Source organism: Trypanosoma cruzi, genomic scaffold, assembly GCF_000209065.1.
Source record: "Trypanosoma cruzi strain CL Brener 1047053516363 genomic scaffold, whole genome shotgun sequence".
NCBI classification, from domain to species: Eukaryota; Euglenozoa; class Kinetoplastea; order Trypanosomatida; family Trypanosomatidae; genus Trypanosoma; species Trypanosoma cruzi.
In genome coordinates this window covers 15,884-27,830 of record NW_001849418.1, presented here as the reverse complement: position 1 = coordinate 27,830, position 11,947 = coordinate 15,884, and the positions used below count along the sequence as shown (strand labels likewise).

General features: G+C 60.3%; 1 pseudogene, besides 5 other annotated features; it reads right to left on the bottom strand.

Moving 5' to 3' along the window:
* Tc00.1047053433717.10 lies at positions 1-8,896 on the bottom strand (annotated as a pseudogene; the record flags this gene model as incomplete).
* Positions 1-10,123: a sequence feature (areas not merged during assembly with more than two copies in the genome that could not be assigned to a particular haplotype).
* Positions 3,975-4,027: a microsatellite.
* Positions 10,124-11,947: a sequence feature (heterozygous, non-Esmeraldo-like haplotype).
* Positions 11,205-11,288: a mobile genetic element.
* Positions 11,205-11,947: a mobile genetic element.

The following is an 11,947-nucleotide window of genomic DNA, read 5'->3' as shown; positions in this document are numbered from 1 at the left end:
CCGAGCTGCGGGTCGCGTCCCACCGAAACGGCGGCGGCAGCGCCACCATCAGCCGTGTCGGGACGGCGCTCCCACCGCCGCGAATGTCGTTCTGCGTCAGGCTGCCACCAGCCGTCGTCGTCGTCACGGTGAGTGTAGGGCACGCCACGTCGCTCCACCACAAAGTGCTGCTCACCGATGCCGTCGGGGTCCGTGTGGGCGACAGCGCCACCATCTCCGTCACCTGCAGCGTCTTCGTCGGCCCGTACGGCGTCGGACTGTAGTGCGGCGTGCTCAGACTCGGCGTCCATGTTGAAGTCCATGTTGGCGTCAGGCTGCGCGTCTCCGTCATCGTCGTCGTCGTGTGGCTCAGCAGCGGCTTCTCGGGCGTACGGTTGCACCCGTACACGTGCGGCAGGTACACCGGCAGGCAGTCGCGCCCGTACCCGCCCTCAGCACAGCGGCAGCCGCACGACCCCGTCATTGCCCTCGTCGCAGCAGCAAATCAGAACACGTCGGCGTCGCACACGCCACACGCCACGGGGCGGAATTCTCCGATGATGCCGGCGGACCTGTAGTCCATCGGCTGCAGCGCCTGCCCGTTGAGCGTCAGGCACCCCACGACGAAATTTCGGCCGGCGCCCACAAGCGCAACGGTGCCATCCATCACGACGGGCCCGCTGCCGGCGTTCCCGTATAGCGTCAGCGTGCTCCGCACAAGTTCCGCACTGCGCGGGTACGACGGCAGCGACAGGAGCCTGCCGCTGATGCTGTTGCCGCGCACCGACAGCCACGACCCGGACGCAAACGACGCCGACCCCCGCAGCACCAGCAGCGCGCCATCGGTCAGCACACCGGCGTTGTCGTCCACTACGACGGCGGACGCGTTGGCCTCCACACCGCTCTCGAACACCAACCCATGCGCGGCGTACACCTGGCTCCCTGACACGCGCAGCACAGCGCTCCCCGACGCAACCACGCGCGCACTCGCGTACAACGCATATTCGCCACCGAACACAGCCGCGCCCAGCGCGACACCGCCACCGACAAGCTCCAGCACGGCGCCGTCCACCACCACCGTCCGCCCACCAGTCATCACGGTCACGAGGGCCACACCGGACACAACCAGCACGGACCGCACGAGTCGCAGGCCCGACAGCACCAGCACCGGTGCGTACAGCGAGGACTGCGAGCCAGGAAGATACACAAGCGGCGTCGACCTCGCGGCAACCAGCAGGGAGTCCGTCACCGTCAGCACGGACCCCGCGGGAAACGTGCCGGTCAGCACAAGCGCACCGTTCAGCGCCTCCACTTCGCACACCGACAGCTCCACCGGCCCGCCCTCGTCGCTCCCTGCCGCCACCGCACCGCGCAAGCCTCCACCGCCCATCACGTACAGCACGGCACCGTTCAGCAGCGACACGTTCTGCACAACGATCCGCACGCCGTCCCGCGCCATCCACGGCACGTAGAGCACCGGACTCACGCCGTCCAGCACAACGTGGCGCAGCGTCACCTCGCTCGCGCCGGCAGGCACAACGAAAACCGACCGCACCGTCACGCCCTCGCGGAAGAACACACTCGAAGCGGTGCCCGCAGCGGGCGGCAGCGCGAAAGCTCCCACAGGCACGCACGCCTCGCCGTACCCGCCGCTGCCGCACTCGCACACGCACACACCGTCCTTCATGCTGGCCGACGCCGTCCCGGGCGCGTAGCAGTGCGTGTCCCTGTCGCAGGCGTCGCACCCAGCAACATCGATGCTCCCAGCGTCGCCAAAACCAGCGGCTGCATACTCCTCCGCCGTCGACAGGACAATGCCACCAACGTCGTTGCACGCCACCCACAAATGAGCCCCAGCCGCAAGCGACAGGCTCAGCGACAGCATCCGTGGCAGCAGCGCTCGGTTGCGCACAAAGCTCAGCGTGCTCCCAACAGCGGTCACGGCGCCAGCGGCGTAGAACATCTCCCTCGAGACGCCGTCGTGCATGTTGCCCTTCGCCAGCAGCATCGACCCGCCACCCAGGCTCACCGTCGAATAGAACGCCACCGCGTAGTCCTCCGTCGACAAAAATTCGCTCCGCACAAGCGCCACAGCGGAGCCCGACACGCTCACAGCCCCACGCACAGACACCGCGTGCTTGCACAGCAGAAAGTCGCTGTCAACAAACGCCACCACGGAGCCGCCGCTGGCAGCAACACCGCCCTCCACCGATACGCACAGCCCCAGCGCAGCCTGCACCAACAGTCCGTCCACGTACAGCGCACCGCGCGACGACAGCGCCACGCCGCCAACCAACAACAAGCCAACAGCGTCACGGAACACAGCCGCCACCTGCGTGCGCGCGATCGTCAGCACACTCCCCGTCAGATTCACGTTGTGCACCACAAGACACGCGGAGACGTCGCCAAGGTCGTAGGCGTCGTGGTACGCAACATGCCTCCCTGCAATCAGCACCGAGTCCACCACAGTGACGCGCGAGCCCGGCGGAAATTGGTTCGCCACCAGCACGCCGCCGCCGGAGCGCGACTCAAGCCCGCTGATCAACACATCGGCGCGCTGTCCAGCAGGCGGGTCGGACAGCCACCCAACAACGTACAGGCTCGCTCTGCTCAAAAACGTGCAGTTCGCCAGCGTCACGTTGCGCACACTCCCTGACATCGACTCCATTTCCACCACGACGTCCGCCGCGAAGGTGACACCAACGTAGCACACCACCGACGTCCCAAAACCGGCGCTGACCTCCTCATCCACGCTCAAGTCCCGCACGCACAAGTCGGCGTCTTCGGTGCTCGGTGGCTCGGGAACAGCAACGGGCAGGCACGCATCGCTGTGGCCGCCCTCAGCGCACGTGCAGCCGCAGCCATCACTCGTGGCAGCCGTCGTGTGCGCGGGGAAGCACGACGTCGCAAGAGCGCATGGGTCGCTGCAGGTCAGGATGGTGGCGTTGTACACGAACGGAATGACGTATTTCGCCTCCTCCATGTCGTTCACGGTGTTGCACGCGGCCACAATCGCTCCGTTTGTGAGATCGCGGGACCATGTGAATATCCTTAGCACTTTCGGCGGGACCGTGCTGGACATGAATCGGTTGCCGGACACAGACACCACGGAGTTGCGGAGATTCACCGTGGGGTAAAAAAAAGCAAACTCATTCGATGGGGATACACGGCAGAGATTGCCGCTCAACTGCAGCCAGGAGTTGTAGTAGATGTTTGAGGTGTAGCTTGGATAAAACGCAATCCAGCTTCCCTGCATGTCGTTGCCCTGAAACACAACCGCTGAAAGAGACTCCACACGTGAAGCCCAAAGGAATACAATGAAGTACCTCACCGGCCTCGACACAACGTTGCCTCGGATCACCACGGCAGAGTTGTTTAGCACATCCAGCGAAGTGGATTCTCTAGACCCTTCAAGATATATCAAAGTGCTGTTAGCGCCAGCCATATGAAACGTGTTGCCCACCACCGCAAACACGGAGCGCCACAAGACGCTCAGCGCAAATCTGACAACGTAAATGGCGCGTGACGATGCCCTCAGGGTCTGAAACACATTGCCACTCAGCACCACCGCAGAATCGTTGGTGATCAACAGCTCATTCATCGCAACACACGACGGGCTGTCAAGGTCCAAACCTGACCGAGAGATCAGCCTCGTGACCGTGAAGCGGTTCCCGCTGATCGTGATGTTCGTGCGCGGTGGAAACCCACCCTCCGGGCTAAGCAGCGCGTCACGGAATGTGTTGCCGGTGACAACAATGCTCAGCGACCCAACAGCGGCGTGTGCGTTGCCCAACAGCAACAGCACGGCACCGTCCCTCCACGTGCATCCATCGAACGTGACATTCGCCACCTCGCCCGTCATCGCCCCAATCAGCACCGTCAGGATCATGCCGCCCCCGCCGAACGTCACGTTGCGGTAGCACAGCCACGACAGCCCGCCGCCCACGGCCTGCGCAACCTCGGGGTACTCCATGTCGCTGATGCACTCACCAACCGGCGGTGGCAGCGGTATGGGCGGCAATGACGGCGGTGGTGGCGGTGGTGGCGGGCCAGCAGGCACAGGCACCGGGACACACACATCGCCGTGCCCTCCAGCAGCGCACTGGCACTTGCGGTCAATGACCGCCGTCGTCAGCGGGGCAAAGCAGTCTCCCTCCTTCGTGCACTCCCCGCACACTGCAACCGTCGTCACGTTGGTGATTCCGTGGAGCGCCAGCTCTGCTGCCGTCGTCACCTCCCGTCCCGCAACCGTCAGACACCCAGCAACGAACCGGTAGCCGGCGTCAGCCTGCGATAGCAGAGGCTCCGACAACCCCGTCGAGCCCATCTTGCAGCCCGTCAGCGTCACCACACTGCTGCCGTCAATGCTCAACAAAGTTGATTCAGGCTCGTGGAAAGTCGCACCCACCCCCAGGTTGTTGTCGCGCCAATCCAACCAGCTTGAAAGCCTAAGGAACCATGTCTTGTAAGCATAGATAGCGAAGGCCACGGGAGCGCTGTTCCCCACCACGCGTAACACGCTGTAATCCGACACGCTGAATCCGTGGCGCAGATACAGAAGGCTTGTCCCGGAGGACATTGTATTGTTGAGGAGCGCAAAAACAGAGTGATCACTGACACTGAGGGTATTTGCGTACAACATTTGTGCGTATCCATTGAAGCTGCAGTACCGCGTGTACAGCGAGCTGCCACGAACCAGCGTCAGCGTCCCGGTAGAGTACAAACCAAACGCATCATACCTAGTTGCATGCGCCTTGATGTTGCTCACCAACATCGAAGACGCACTCAGCAAAATGTTTTTCAGCAGCACCAATACGCTAAGCTTTCTCTTCCCAGTGTCAAGCAGCTGGACCTTGGAAAATTGCACCGCGGCAACCTCCGTAACGGCAATGTCACAGTGCTGCGGGAGGGCACTCATAAATGCAACAAAAGAGGACCGCATCACCGTCTGGCTTACACGGATCAGGACGCCGGCTGACTCGGCCGCCTCAGCACCCCCAAAAAACTGCAGCGCGGCACCGCCACGGAATGTGCACCCGGTAAGCGTGATGTTGATGGGGAGATGCAGCGGCATACCGTCGAGAAAGAACGTCAGCACAGCACCCACGCCGCTAAATGTCACGCCCACGTAGCAGTGGTGCGTCTTCCACATGTTCAGCGTGAGGCTCGTCAGCGTCTGGTTCACCACACAGCTCGTGTCGCCGTCCACGGCTCTCTCCGGCAAGGGCGGCAAAAAAGCGTCGGGCACCTCGAAGGGAAGACACGACGCGCCATGCCATCCGTCCTTGCAGCTGCACGAGCACGAGCCGCGGTCCACCGACTCCGTCCCGGGCATGTAGCACGCCGCGCCGTCGTTGCACGTGCCACACCTGAACACCTCCACTTCCTTCGGAAACATGCCGCCGTACGACACCTCCTCATCGTCCTGCAGGTTGCACCCAACCACAAACCGCGCGGGTGATATCACGACAATGCTCGATGGGAAAAAATTGGCAAAGGCTTTACTCAAGTCCATCTGACGGTTGTGTGTAAGCACCACGGTGGTGCCGCTGCCCGACAGCTTAATTTTGTAAAAGGATTCTGGCACGCCTATTACTGAGGCTGCGCTCACGCTGTTGCCCTCCACACGCCACTGCGCACCATCCTCAAGCATCAAAGAGCCGTCCAAATACAACAGCGCGGAATTCGAAAACCTCGTGCTGCCAGAAAATTTACAGTCCGCCACTCTCAGCAGCCCCGCGGAGCTCACGGTGGCCAAAAACAGAAAAAAAATGCCATTGACCGCGCTCATCGTGTTGTTCTCGACGACAAAGTAGCCGCCGTTCCTCAAATGAACACCGTTATAATAAACGGCCGATGTCGTTCTGGAATCCTCCTCCTTTGATCTCAGCGTATTTCCCTTCACAATGATTCCGCCACCATCAACAACAACAGGAACGGGAAAACAAACTGCAAAAATGTTCCCCTCCAAGTTGTTGTCAAGCATCAGCAGCGTCGAGTTCGTGCCAAAAGCAAAACTCGGAAAGTGAATAGCGTGGCCCGAGATCGCCACAATTGCACTGCCCGCCACCAGTATCTGGGATCTCGCGCCAAAATCACCCTCAAACGCCAATGCACCAGAATCCAGCATCGAGGATGTCACGTTCACGTGCGCGCGCGCACCACTCCCCCTGACCGACAGACCAACGAGTACGCACTGCAGCAGCGTGATGTTGAGTGTCTGCTGCGGTGCGTCAAAGCCCCACAAGTCCAGCACGATCGCAGCGGTGAAGGTCACGTTGACAAAGCACAGACCACGCACACCGGGATCGGGATCGTCCACGGAGCTGATGCTGCCACCGTGCACGCAGCGGACCTCCGTGTCCTTCGCGTCGGGGAGCGGGAGCGGCCCAAGGCCGTCCGGAACCGCAGCTGGCAGACACGTGTCACCGTAGCCGCCAGCAGCACACACACACTCACAGCCGCTGATGCTGCTCGTCCTCGCCGCAAAGCACACGGCCTCCACGGTGCACGCACCACAGTCCAATACTGTCACGGGTGCTCCAATGTTGAGTTCTTCTTGGTAATCCGTCACAGGGGAGCCCATTGCCTCGTTGCACATGCCGTAGGTGATCGGGCGCGAGTCGGATGGTGGTGGCCAGTTGCTTGTCATATGCGCAATGGTCGACGAGTACGAGCCGTAGTTGAAGTTGTTGTAAATTATCGACCACACACTCCGATCGCGGAACGCCACGCCGTTCTTGTTGGTCACGTGCACGACGTAGGCGGTGCGGAACTCGTTGTCACGGTGCACCAGCCAGCTGCCGCCAGCCACGGTCAGCGTGTTTGCAATGAGCATGGCGAAGCCGAGACGGAAAGTGCTGGACACAATCTGCAGCACGCTGCCACCATCCACCGCGACATCCCTGAACACACACGCGCCCCTGTAATATTCGATGCTCGGCGCACTCCACGAGCTGTTCTGTATGGAGAACACGGAGTCGCCGCTGACACGCAGGTCCGACGCAAGAGCGTACATCACGTGCTTCCGCGACCTGATAACGCAGTTGTCCATGTAGAAGACGCTGGACAGGTTGGCGCCGAGGCCGCGCTCCACGAGGATCGCAGCGCACGAACCCCCGCCACACACCAGCGTCGACCGCGTCATGACAAACCGCGTCGACAGAAGCCGGACACCGTCCAGAACAAGCGCGGGGCCGTACAGGGATCCCGCATGGCCAGGGGTCGTCGGCACGTACTGCGACCCGCCAACCGTCGCGCGCAGCGTCGAGTTCGCCAGCAGCACACTCGAGTGCAGTGGCATCGCGCCATGCAGCACGATCGTGCCCTCCAGCGACGTCACATTCGTCATGTTGACGAGGGCGTGGGGCATCAGGCGCGCCGTGATCTCGCTGAGGCCGCCAATCCGCAGCTGCGCACCGCCCGCAAGCACGCAGTGGCGCAGCGTCACGTTCAACGCGTCAGCGGACAAGTCCATCGAGCGCAGGTCCACCGCCAGAGTGATTGGTCCGCTGAACACCACCGAGTCGAAGCACGCCGTCGCCCGCCCGCCGCCAACCGTCACCGACTCCGTCAGCGTCACGCCACTCACGCAGCCCGGCGCACCGCCACCACCGTCGCCGGTCCTCGCGGGCGGCACGTCAAACGGCAGGCACGCGTTGCCCAAGCCGCCGGCACGGCAGCTGCACACGCAGTCGGAGAACGACGCAGTCAGCGCATCAAAGCACGCCAACACAGCCGCACAGCCGTCGCACGGCACCACGCTCACGGAGGGCAGGCCGGCCATGCGGTAGTCGCCGCTGCTCCGCAGCACCCGGCCGCCGGCACGGTTGCACTGCACCGACACGACGCCGCTCGTGATCGTCAGCCCGGAGACAAGCGTCGCGCCGGTGGCAGCGCAGCGCGCAATCGACACGGCGCCGCCGCTCAGCGTCACACCCGACAGCAACGCCACAGACGACGCCTCGCCCACCGCCCACACGTCGTGCAGGTCCAGCCACCCGCCGGCACCGATCGTCCCACCGTCGCAGCGCACCATTGACGACGCAACAGACCCCTCGACGCCCACGAAGCGCAGCACCGAATCAAACACCGCGAGGCGCTCGCCAAGCACAAGGCCGCCGCCGCTGCTCAATACCGACACGTTCGTCACAGAGAACACCGAGTGGCTCCGCAGACTGAGAATCGACGAAGACGCCACATGCATCGCAGACGCGGTCGGACCGCCCGACGCCTCCAAAAACACGCCGTCAAGCACCACCGCGCTCGACAGCAGGTCCACACCGCCGCCAACGTACACCGCAGACCCGCCCGCCTGCAACGACCTCAGCACAGTGTTGCTCACACGCAGCTGCGACTGCAACAGCGACGTCGCGTACAGCACAAGCGGCGACGCCACCGCGTCCGTCAGCCCGCTCAGCTGGGAGTAGCGCATCGGTCCCGCCGTCGCAATCGTCGAGTCACGGACCGTCACGTTCGTGTGTGCCGGCAGGTTGTGCACAAACACAAGCGAGCAGTAGCTCTCGGACAGCCCGATCACGCTCACCTCCAGGCTCCGGTCAGTCGCCGGCTCGCCGCTGCAGCCCCGCACGTAGATCTGCGCACCGCCGTCGCACACGCAGTCCTTTAGTTCGATGCGCAGCGCGCCGGGAAGCATCGCCGCAACGTCGAACACCACGGCCACGCCGTTCGTGATGTGCACGCCGTCCATCAGCACCGTGTCCACGGCGCGGCCAACCGTGATGGCTCTGTCCACCGTACCGCCCCGCAGTCGCAGCACTACCGCATGCACAGCAGTCATCCACGCCGCCGCCGCAACCAGCGCCAACACAACGAGCAGCGCCGCACGCACAGCCGCAATGGCACTGTGCCGCACACGGTGCCGGCCGCGCGGACACGCACCCACAGAAGACCACATCCACCGACCCAATCAGGTACCAGCAGGGCTGTCGTGGTGTGTTACTCTCGACTCGTCGACCGTAACTCCTGCTTTGAAAATCCTTTTCTACAGATGGCGAATCCAGATACACAATTCCGCCAGATCGTTATCCCACTGCTACTAATGCTAATAAAGCGAGTAATCCCTAACACCTTGAAACGATAGTTGTGAAAGTCAAGCCAAAATAGCTCTAACTGCTCGGTCAGAGGAGAAAGAGGAAGCAACAACAGTAACTAAGCACAGCGGCACACAGAGGCATCCGGCCACAGACAGTCCCCACCAAAGCATAACAACCGAGAAAAAAAGCGCAGACGCCACCACTTCAGTAACACCATCGCCCTCCCACCGCCCACACAGCCCCACACAACCACCACGCAAAGTGGCAGGATCCAAGAAAAAAGACAAATGACCATTGACACCGCTCTTGAAACAAAATGCCTCTACCACAGAGCAGTTCCGATTCCGTGAAAGACAAACAGGGGCCGAGACAGACCCACGTGGCAGCGTTACAACCGGCAGCCATCGAGCGCGTCCAAGAAAGTGGTGACACGGAAGAGGAGCGGAGGATTCGCCGTTCGCAAGCAGCAAGGGCGTCTTTTCTCGCTCACATGGGTCGGCATCGCACAGCAAGCAGCGGCATCATAAGCGCCCACGGCACACAAAAGAAGGAAGAATGAAGAAGTGCCGTGGCTGCAGTTGCACACGGGGGGACAAGGGTCCACGTCGATCGCACAGTCCGATTGACTCACAGGACTCCGGTTTGTAATCACGCCGCTGCCCTGCAGTTCGTCAGTCTGCAGTGTACTGAAAGGATGGAAGGAATGAAGTGTGAGGAGGTGCGGTCCTCATCGATCTCAGTTGGATGTGACACCGGTAAAATCATCTCGTCAGATCGCCTGCGGCAAAGGCCGTCACCGTCAGCAGCGGTCGGTGCCTTCCCTCTCCCACTGGGGTGCCATTCCACTAACGTCGTTGCTCCCCCATTCCTCCACCAACACAGCAAGGGAGCAACAGCGGAAGATGCGACACGTGCAACGAGCACGAAGCCGCAGAGTCCCACTGCTGCCGCCATGGCTAAAAAAAGGGGGCTGCACAACGCACTTTATCCAAATCCTCGGCCGTTATACTCTTTAGAAAAAGGAAAGAGATACATGCCAAAAAACCGTCAGCTCCATTCCTGGCCCTGGTTAGAACACAGCAATACAACAAGAAGACAGCCAATCTTACACCAATGCTGGCAAGCAGACACACACGTCGTCGCAGCGCTGTGAGTGGGCGCACAAGAAGAAGGATGCGGCGCCCCACGGCTCGCACAGTGCACACGCCGCAAAACGGAGTCCACAAAACAAACGCGCGCACCGCCACCAGTCACCCACCGTGAACGAGGAGAAGGGAGCCACCGCCATCGCCTCCAGTTTAATTCCACGGCCAACGGGATACGGCCACAGCCCCGCAGCCAACACACAACGCGCACTGAGAGAACACCCACCCCGTCAGCCACACGCGGAAGCGGGCCCTCATTCATCCACGACGCGGCGACAAAACTTCACTGCCATCTCACCCTAAATGGGATGCGGCGCCGCGCTCCACGCAGTCACACGCAGTGCCCTTGCATTCACAAAAAAGGAGAATAACGGCGCACTCTCATTCCTTCCCTGGCTGCGGAAGCAAACAGCCACACGCAAGTGGAAGTGCCGAGTCTGAGAAAAGCAGCCGATTGCACTGCGATTTGCATTTTTTTTTGTGTGTGTGCGTTTGCATGCAAAGACACACAAAAAAAAAAAATAGGAGGACAAAGAGTACAACAATTGAAGGTAGACAAGAAAAAAAAAATCACGGCTTGGTTGTGTGGCTAAAATAAAAAAAAAGAGAAAGCCCATAAAGCTCAAGAACAAAGGTTATTCCAATTGGAAGCGAGTCGCAAATTAGTAAAGACATATATATTTATCCTTATTATTTCTTTTAGCGTCGACGTCCATTAAAATAAAAATATCGTCAAATACTTTTGCGAACAAGAGGTGGGAGCAAGAGAAGCAAACGGTCATGAGAAGCGTTTCTACTCTCCATGGGGAGAGTGAGCACGCCACAGAAAAAAAAAAAAGCGAGAAAAACATTCTGGGGCGCTGGCAGAATTTTGAGTTTCTCAATAGTAGAAACCAAACCAGAGAGGAATAAGGAAGGGATGAATGGAATAAGAATGAATTCACCACATTCCCAAACTTTAACACCTAGTAAGTGTATATTTATATAGACATGTCATCCGCTAGCCTCAATCGTGGCCCGCTCACTCTATTCCGATAGGATATATATTTATATTTATTACTTACAAAGTGGCAGACTTTGGGGTCCTCCAGCCACAAGATCCCGCCGCTTCCCCTCGCCAAGTCCTGAATTGTAAAAAAACACGACCGCGTAATATCCCGTCTGCGGGGTTGTCCGCAGACCGCACGTATGCGAAGGATGCCTGTATTCCGCGTGAGCCCAAAAACCATATATCCGTCACGGCTCCCACGTCAAGGCGTGTGATTTTGAGCTGCCTTTATTCGCCGCTCCTTGCAGCAAAGTGTTGTCCACCCAAACGTCCACGGTGCGTGGCTAGATGTCGGAAACGACCGACACGGCAAAGCGTGTCGCGCGCGCCTCGGACTGCGTGATGAGAAAACGCTCCCTCTTCCATTTTCCTCCGGCAATTTTAACGTCGCCGGAGTCTGGAATAAAAACGGCTCCCCATCCATGGATCGATGCGTCCGTGATGATGGCGGCCGATGCCTTTTCGGTGGACTTGAAGATTCGCTTACGATTATTCTCGATGATGTGTCGCAATCTCTCGCCCGAGCCAACCGCTGCCGGCGGAAGGTTCGCCGGGGATGTCTTCTCCACCATCCCCTGTTACGTGCGGACAATCGTCGTCGCACTGTCTTGATGAAAAAGTGGCGGTCACATAAAAGCGTGCACAAAATGGCCGCCACGTACAAAAAGCGTGACGCCATACCTCCATTTCCGCGATGGTCAAAGGAGTGAGCGCGGGCA